Raw genomic sequence first — 9432 nt, forward strand, 5'->3', positions numbered from 1 at the left:
TTCTAAAATTCAGGTGGCTAAATCACATTTCCCTTTTGTAGACTATCCTGTGGTGCTTTTCAGTTCATAGACACATTATGGAAAACTGAGAATCCTTGCATTTCGAAGTTGAATAGGACCTCCATGGCATCTTACCCAAATGATGTCTGAAAGCCAATTCCTTTTATAACATACTTGACAAACTATCAGCCTTGGCTTGATAGTTTCCAACAAGAAGTAGCCTATGATCATTTTCCCCTTTTAAAAAATTTATTTAGTATTTCATTTTTCCTAGTTACACGTAAAAACAATTTTTTCGTATTTGTCTTTAAAACTTTGAGTTCCAAATTCTTTCCCTAACACCTTCTCCACTCCCCAGCACTGAGAAGGCAAGTAATTTGATATATGTTATATGTATGTAGTCATGTTGTGAAACAAAACGTAGACCAAAAAAAACCCATCTGTTCTTTCTCTGGGGATGGACAGCATTTTTCATCTTAAGTCCTTCGGAGTTGCTTTGGATCATTACATTGCTGAGAATAGCTAAGTCATCACAGTTAATCATCTTACAATATTGTGATTACTTTGTATGTAGTACATTTCACTTTGCATCAGTTCATGCAAGTCTTTCCAGGTTTTTCTGAGAACATCCTGCTCATCACTTCTTAAAGCACAATAGTATTCCGTCATAATCACATACCACAATTCATTCAGCCACTCCCCAATTGATGGGCATCCCCTCAATCTCCAATACTTTGCCACCAGCAAGGAGCTGCTATAAACATTTTTTGTAAAGAAAAAAAATGCAACCAAATTAGAAGGAAATTGGAAAGCTGGGAAACAGTCTTTACAGCAAGTGTCTCTGATAAAGGCTTCATTTCTCAAATAGATAGAGAACTGAGTCAAATCTATAAGAATATAAACCATGGTCAAAGGATATGAACAGGTGGTTTTCAGATGAAGAAATCAAAGCCATATACAGGAATATGAAGTGCTCTAAATCACTTTTGATAAGACAAATACAAATTAAAACATCTCTGAGGTACCACCTCACACCTATCAGATTGGCTAATATGACAAAAAAAGAAAATGATAAATGTTGGAGAGGATGGGGGAAAATTGGTACACCAATGTATCATTGGTAGAGTTGCGTTCTGACCCAACCATTCCAGAGAGCAATTAGGAACTATAACCAAAGGGCTATAAAACTGTGCATACCCTTTGACCCAGCAATACCTGTCTTGTGCCCTCTCTCTATATACACTTCCTCTAACTGCCCTAATAATGAGAAAGTTCTTATGAGTTACAAGTATCATCTTCCCATGTAGGAATGTAAACAATTTAACCTTTATGATTTTCCTTTCCTGATTACTTTTTTATGCTTCTCTTGAGTCTTGTATTTGAAAGTCACATTTTCTATTCAGCTCTGGTCTTTTCATCAAGAATGCTTGATAGTCTTCTATTTCACTGAATGTCAATTTTTCCTCCTGAAGGATTATACTCAGTTTTGCTGGGTAGGTGATTCTTGGTTGTAACCCTAGCTCCTTTGCCTTCTGGAATATCATTTTCCAAGCCCTCTGATCCTTTAGTAAAGAAGCTGCTACATCTTGTGTTATCCTGACTGTGGCTCCACAATACTTGAATTGTTAGTTTCTGGCTGCTTGCAATAGTTTCTCCTTGACTTGGGAGCTCTGGAATTTGGCCATAATATTCCTGGGAGTTTTTGTTTTGGGATGTCTTTCAGGAAGTAATCTGCAATTCTCTCCATTTCTATTCTCCCTTCTGGTTCTAGAATATCAAGGTAGTTTTCCTTGAAAATTCCTTGAAAGATTATATCTAGTGTCTTTCTTTGGTCATGAATTTCAGCTAGTCCAATAATTCTTAAATTATGTCTCCTTAATCTATTTTCCAGGTCAGTTATTTTTCTAATGAGATATTTCACGTTGTCTTCTGTTTTATTATTCTTTTTTTTCTTTTATTGTTGTTTGATTTCTCATGAAGTCATTTGTTTCCATTTGTTCAATTTTAATTTTTAAGGAATTATTTTCTTCAGTGAGATTTTGTACCTCCTTTTTTATTTGGCCAATTCTAGTTTTTAAGGAGTTTTTTTCAGTGAATTTTTGTGCCTCTTTTTCCATTTGGCCATTTCTGCTTTTTAAGATATTCTTCTCCCCATAGGATTTTTGGCCTACTCTGTTTGTTTGTCTGTTTTTTGGTCTAATCTGTTCTTTAAGGTGTCATTTTTATTATTATTTTGTCTAGTCTATTTTTAAGGTGCTATTTTCCTCAGTATTTTCTTATTCATTCATTCCTTTATTTATTTGTTCATTTATTCATCTAATTATTTATTTATTTATTTGTTTGTTTACTTATCTATCTATTTATGTATTTGTTTGTTTGGAACAAAGTACTCTCAACTCTACAAGCAGTCATACCCTGATGAAAAACTCAAGGGTCAAGTAGTTGGCTGGGAATATGACCAGGCAGCAAAAACACTCTCAGATTCAGACTCAGACTTTGGAATCTTTCTTTGGTGACAAAGAAGACCAAAACATACAGCCAGAAGAAGTCAACAAAGTCAAAGAGCCTACATCAAAAGCCTTCAAGAAAAACATGAACTGGTCTCAGGCCATGGAAGAGCTCAAAAAGGATTTGGAAAAGCAAGTTAGAGAAGTAGAGGAAAAATTGGGAAGAGAAATGAGAAGGATGCGAGAAAACCATGAGAAACAAGTCAATGACTTGCTAAAAGAGATCCAAAAAATACTGAAGAAAACAACACCTTAAAAAATAGATTAACTCAAATAGCAAAAGAGCTTCAAAAAGCCAAGGAGGAGAAGAATGCCTTGAAAGGCAGAATTAGCCAAATGGAAAAGGAGGTCCAAAAGACCACTGAAGAAAATACTACCTTAAAAATTGGATTGGAGCAAGTGGAAGCTAGTGACTTGATAAGAAATCAAGATACCATAAAACAGAACCAAAGGAATGAAAAAATGGAAGACAATATGAAATATCTCATTGGAAAAACCACTGACCTGGAAAATAGATCCGGGAGAGATAATTTAAAAATGATTGGACTACCAGAAAGCCATGATCCAAAAAAGAGCCTAGATATCATCTTTCCAGAAATTATCAAGAAGTGCCCTGATATTCCAGAGCCAGAGAGTAAAATAGAAATTGAAAGAATCCACTGATCGCCTCCTGAAAAAGATCCCCAAAAGAAAACTCCTAGGAATATTATTGCCAAATTCCAGAGCTCCCAGATCAAGGAGAAAATACTGCAAGCAACCAGAAAGAAACAATTTGAGTATTGTGGAAATGCAATCAGAATAACACAGGATCCAGCAGCTCCTATATTAAGGGATCGAAGGGCTTGGAATATGGTATTCTGGATGTCAATGGAGCTAGGACTAAAACCAAGAATCACCTACCCAACAAAACTGAGTATCATGCTCCAAGGCAAAATATGGATTTTCAATAAAATAGAGGACTTTCAAGCTTTCTCAGTGAAAAGACCAGAGCTGAATAAAAAAAATTTACTTTCAAACAGAAGAATCAAGAGAAGCATGAAAAGGTAAACAAGAAAGAGAAATCACAAGGGACTTACTAAAGTTGAACTGTTTTGTTTACATTCCTACATGGAAAGATGATGTGTATGATTCATGAGACCTCAGTATTAGGGTAGCTGAAGGAAATATAGATACATACATACATATATATACATACATACATGTATATGTATATATGTGTGTGTGTGTATATAGACAGAGGGCACAGGGTGAGTTGAATATGAAGGAATGACATCTAAAAAAAGTAAAATCAAATTAAGGGATGAGAGAGGAATATATTGAGAGAGGGAGAAAGGGAGAGATAGAATGGGGTAAATTATCTCCCATAAAAGTGGCAAGAAAAAGCAGTTCTTAGGGAGAAGGAAGGGGCGGGTGAGGGGAAATGAGGGAATTTTGCTCTCATTGGATTTGACCTGAGGAGGGAATACCATATACACTCAATTGGGTATCTTGCCCCACAGGAAAGAAGGAGGAAGGAGATTAAAAAAGGGGGGACAATAGAAGGGAGGGCAGATAAGGGTAGGAGGTAATCAAAAGCAAACACTTTTGGAAAAGGACAGGGTCAAGGGAGAAAATTGGATAAAGGGGGGATATGATAGGAAGGAGCAAAATTAAATAGTTAGTCTTTCACAAAATGAGTGTTGTGGAAGGGTTTTGCATAATGATACACATGTGGCCTAGGTTGAATTGCTTGCCTTCTTAGGGAGGGTGGGTGGGGAGGCAAGAGAGGAGAGAATTTTGAATTCAAAGTTTTAAAAGAAGATGTTCAAAAAAGTTTTTGCATGCAACTAGAAAATAAGATATACAGGCAATGGGGCATAAACATCTATCTTGCCCTACAAGAAAGGAAGGGAAAAGGGGATGGGAGGGGAGTGGGGTGACAGAAGGGAGGGCTGACTGGGGAAAGGGGCAATCAGAATATATGCCATCTTGGAGTGGGTGGGAGGGTAGAAATGGGGAGAAAATTTGTAATTCAAACTCTTGTGAAAATTAATGCTGAAAACAAAAAAATATTAAATAAAGAAATAATTATTAAAAAGAAAAAAATAAAGTGAAGAGATTGTACTGGTCCCTTCACTAAAGTTTTCTGAGATAATTCTGTTATTAATTAGACTATAAGCTCCAATTTCATTATTGACTTTGCATCTCAAGTTGCTAACACTGCCATGTGCCCCCACCCAATCTCCTATCCGTAAATATTATATAACCTTATATAGTATTTTGAAGTTCATAAAATGCTTTAAAACCTAAATGATCTCATTTAAGTCTTAGAGATGCAGCCCTTGGATCCAGAGAAGGGAAGATGGGGCATGTGGGTAGTTCTCTGTGGCTTTGGCAAAACTCTTGACCCTTTGATCAAGTTTATCTTGGACAGAGTGCCTGTGCTATACAGAGCATATATCATTAACGTTGTTGTTGTTTTTGAAGAGGACCAGTGATATCATAGGATGATGTCTTGACTAAAGGGTGAAATGGATTTAAGTGAGGGAGAATAGCATGAAGTCATCAGCCTCACTCTCCATTCCAGAGTCATTGAAGTCCAGTGGCAAGAAAAAAGTCAGGATGACTGGTGATGGTCTTTGGTGTCTTCAATGTCTAATCAAGTACCTGCTTCAGCTGCCTTCGTGGTCATTGAAACAAATTGCTCTTATCTGCCCATTCCACTGGGGGAAATCTTCACATATCAGGGTAGACATCTCTGTAACTCACTGATGGGTTTGAAGCCTGTCATTAACTTCAACCTGCTTTAGCCCATCTGCTGAGGTTTACTAGGATATGGCCACTAGGCATGCTACAGCTTCTTGGAGCTACAGATGAGAGTTGAGTGCCAGGTGGACACCAAATGTGGATGAGCAGCCCTGAAAAGGGCTCAGCAAGACCTCACACCAGAAGTGCTAGTCCTTCTTGAATACCCATACACCCCATCGAATTGAATTGAGAATATAAAGTCTTTAAGTAAGCCTATGTAACTGACTAGTTAATAACCCAATGTTTTACTAGGCTGACTGGATTGTGAATCACTTGCTATGGAGACATAATGCTACCATGGAAAGCATGTTAGATTTGGAATCTGAATTCAAATCTAGTTCTACAACGTTCTTGCTTTGTGACTTTGAGCAAGTCATTTAACCTCTGAGGGCCTCAGAATACTCATTTTTTTTAAATGGACTTTAAGATCAATTCTAACCCTAAATCTATAAACCTTTGCTGCTATGTTGTTATGAACATGTTATGGCACTCTTACACATATTCACATCTTAACAAAAGAATTTCAAGGAGCACTTTTAGGCTAGAAGTTGATACCAACAAAATGAAAAGTTGAGTAATAACCTGGTGAGCTCAGGATGTATAGGTAAACAATTGGGATGAGTCAAGGTTCCACGTTTGAATGCTCTGTGAATTTTCAACCATTTATGGTTGTTAAAGATATGACTGTTTCATTCTTGTCATTTATGGGATTAAATTTTAATATCTTTTGGAATTAATATTTTTATCATCTCATACACTGGATCAGAAACCTTTTCTGGTTCTCTGTTGACTGCAAGTTTGGGTACAAAATTCTCTGTTGGACATTCAAAGCCTAATATCTTGTGGTTCTCCTTACCCACCTAATCATGTCACTCTCTGCTTCCCAATATATACCCTCCACTCCAGATAGTTGGGGCTCCTCAGAAACCTCATAGCAAACCTTTTTTTCATGTTGTCCTGGATCATTGACAGTGCCTTCTCCTCTCCTAGTCAGCTTTCTGAATCTATTCGTTCTTCACTGTCTTACTCTAGTGCCACTTCCTCCAAAAGGTTTCCTTAACTGATAGAATCTCTGTTGATGGCACCTTTCTCTGCAGTCTCATTAATGGTACCAGTCATGTCCACACTTATATCATAGGATATAAATTTAGAGCTATAAAGGAACGTAGAGGCCATCTAATTTATCTAGTTCAACCCCTTCATTTTTCAGATGAGGAAATTGAATTATTAAAAGCATAAATAACTCGCCCTTGGTCTCACAGCTGGTGAGTATCAGAGGATTAATGTCCAGGCCTTCCTTCTTTCAAGCTCATCATTCTATCCATTCTACTATGCATGTTACCAGTGTTCCTTGTTGGACTACCTTGTATAATCACCAAGACTATAAACTCCCTGAAGATTCTGCTAAGCATTGAGTATCTGCTCCATAAATGGATTTTAAATGACTTGAAATAACTGAACAAATCTTGAACTTACGATTACCTGATTCTATGACACCCATTAGCCTGTAAAGTCATTTTTCAGTAATGTCTGAATCTTTGTGACCCCTTTTTGTGGGGTTTTCTTGGCAAAGATACTGGAAAGGTTTGCCATTTCCTTCTCCAGCTCACTTTATAGATGAGGAAAGTGAGGCAAACAGGCTTAAGAGACTTGCCCTGGGTCATACAGCTAGTAAGTCTCCGAGGCCAGATCTGAACTCGGGAAAATGAGTCTTTCTGACTCTGGGCCCTGCACTCTATCCATTGTGCCATCTAGCTGTGCCCCCACCTCATTACTCTACACAAGAAAATAATTTGCAGATTGAAAATCTTTACAAGGAACTACAAGGCAATATATCAAAGCCATCAGTTTTTGCATTCACAGTGTCTAACACTGTATCTTACCCATAGAATGTAATTAATAAATAATTGTTGAGTTGAATCAGATAAAGATGTCAAGCCTTTGACTCAACCTGGACCTGTTAAAAGTCAAGTGTTTGACTGATTGCTAGTTACTTGCTAGGGAGATATGGTACTTAGAGAAGTGTGCCAAATTTGAAGCCTGAAATAATATTTGGCTCTGTAATTTTCTAGTATGTGACTTTGGGCAAGTCACTTAATACTCTATTTAGCTTTTTTAATATTTATATCTTTTCTTTTTACATCTCCTAGATTTTCCCCTATGTCATTTGTCCTTTCTCTCCCCAAACCCCAGAGATCTATCTCTTATAACAAAGAAAAAAAATAAAGTCACTATAGTTTTCAACATTCAATTTTTTAAAGATTTTGAAATCCAAATTTTTCCCCCTCCTTCCTCTCCCCGCCTCAAGATGGCATGCAATCTGCTATAAGCTACATATGTACAATCATATTAAATATATTTCCACATTAGTCATGTTGTGGAAGAAGAATCAGATCAAAAAGGACAAACCATGAGAAAGAAAAAAAACAACAACGAAAAAAGAAAATTGTATGCTTTGATCTGCATTCAGACTCCACAGTTCTTTCTCTGGATGTGGACAGCATTTTCCAATTTGAGTCTTTTGGAATCGTCTTAGATCATTGTATTGCTGAGAAGAGCTAAATCTATCATATTTATTCATCGTACAATGTCGCTCATTCTGCTCTCTTTACTCAGCATCAGTTCCTGCAAGTCTTTCCAGGTTTTTCCAAAATCAGCCTGTGCATTATTTCTTATAGAACAATAGTATTCCATTGTATTCATATACCATAACTTGTTTGGCCATTCCCCAATTGATGGGCATCCCCTTAATTTCCAATTCCTTGCCACCAGAAAAAGAGCTGCTATAAATATTTTTATACATGTGGGTCCTTTCCCCTTTATTAAGCTCTCTTTGGGATACAGACTTAGTAGTGGTATACTGCTGGGTCAAAGTGTATACAAAGTTTTATAGCCTTTGGACATAGTTCCAAATTGCTCTCCAGAATGGTTGGATTAGTTCACAGATCCACTAGCAATGGATTAGTGTTCCAATTTTCCCACATCTTCTCCAAAATTTATTATGTTCCTTTTTTGTCATATTAACCAATCTGATAGGTGTGAGCTGGTATCTCAGAGTCATTTTAATTTGCATCTCTCTAATCAATAGTGACTTAGAGCATTTTTTCATTTGACTATAGATAACTTTAATTTCTCTATCTGAAAACTGCCTGTTCATATCTTTGACCATTTATTAATTGGGGAATGATGTGTATTCTTATAAATTTGACTCATTTCTCTATATATTTTAGAAATGAGATCTTTATCAGAGACACTGGCTGTAAAAATTGTTTCCCAGCTTTCTGCTTCCCTTCTAATCTTGCTTGCATTGGATTTGCTTGCATAAAACCTTTTTAATTTAGTGTAATCAAAATTACCCATTTGCATTTCATAAAGTTCTCTATCTCTTATTTGGTCATAAATTCTTCCCTTCTCCACAGGCCTGACAGGTAAACTCTTCTGTGTTCTCCTAATTTGCTTATGGTATCACTCTTTATGTCTAAATCGTGTACCCATTTTGACATTATTTCAGTATATTCTGTAAGATGTTGGTGTATGCCTAGTTTCTGCCATACTATTTTCCAGTTTTCTAAACAGTTTTTGTCAAATAGTGAGAGTTCTTATCCCAGAAGCTGCAGTCTTTGGGTTTATCAAAAAGTACATCACTATAGTTGTTGACTACTGTGTCCTGTGTACCTCACCTATTCCACTGATGTACCACTTTATTTCTTAGCCAGCACCAAGTAGTTTTCATGATTGCTGCTTTATAATACAATTTTAGATTTGGTATGGCCAGGCTACCTTCCCTTGCATGTCTTTTGATATTCTGGATCTTTTGTTCTATCAGATGAATTTTGTTATTATTTATTTTAGCCACATAAAATATTTTTGGTAATTTGGTTGGTATGGTACTGAATAAGTAAATTAATTTAGGTACAGTTTTCATTTCTATTATATTGGCTCAGCCTACCCATGAGCAAATGATATTTTTCCAATTGTTTAAATCTGACTTTATTTGTGTGAAAAGTGTTTTGTAATTCTGTTCATATAGTGCCTGGATTTGTCTTGGCAGGTAGAATCCCAAATATTTTATATTTTCTACAGTTACTTTAAATGGAATTTCTCTTTCTACCTCTTGCTGCTGGGTTTTGTTGGTAAT

This window comes from Trichosurus vulpecula, chromosome 8 (assembly GCF_011100635.1).
Source record: "Trichosurus vulpecula isolate mTriVul1 chromosome 8, mTriVul1.pri, whole genome shotgun sequence".
Lineage (NCBI taxonomy): Eukaryota > Metazoa > Chordata > Mammalia > Diprotodontia > Phalangeridae > Trichosurus > Trichosurus vulpecula.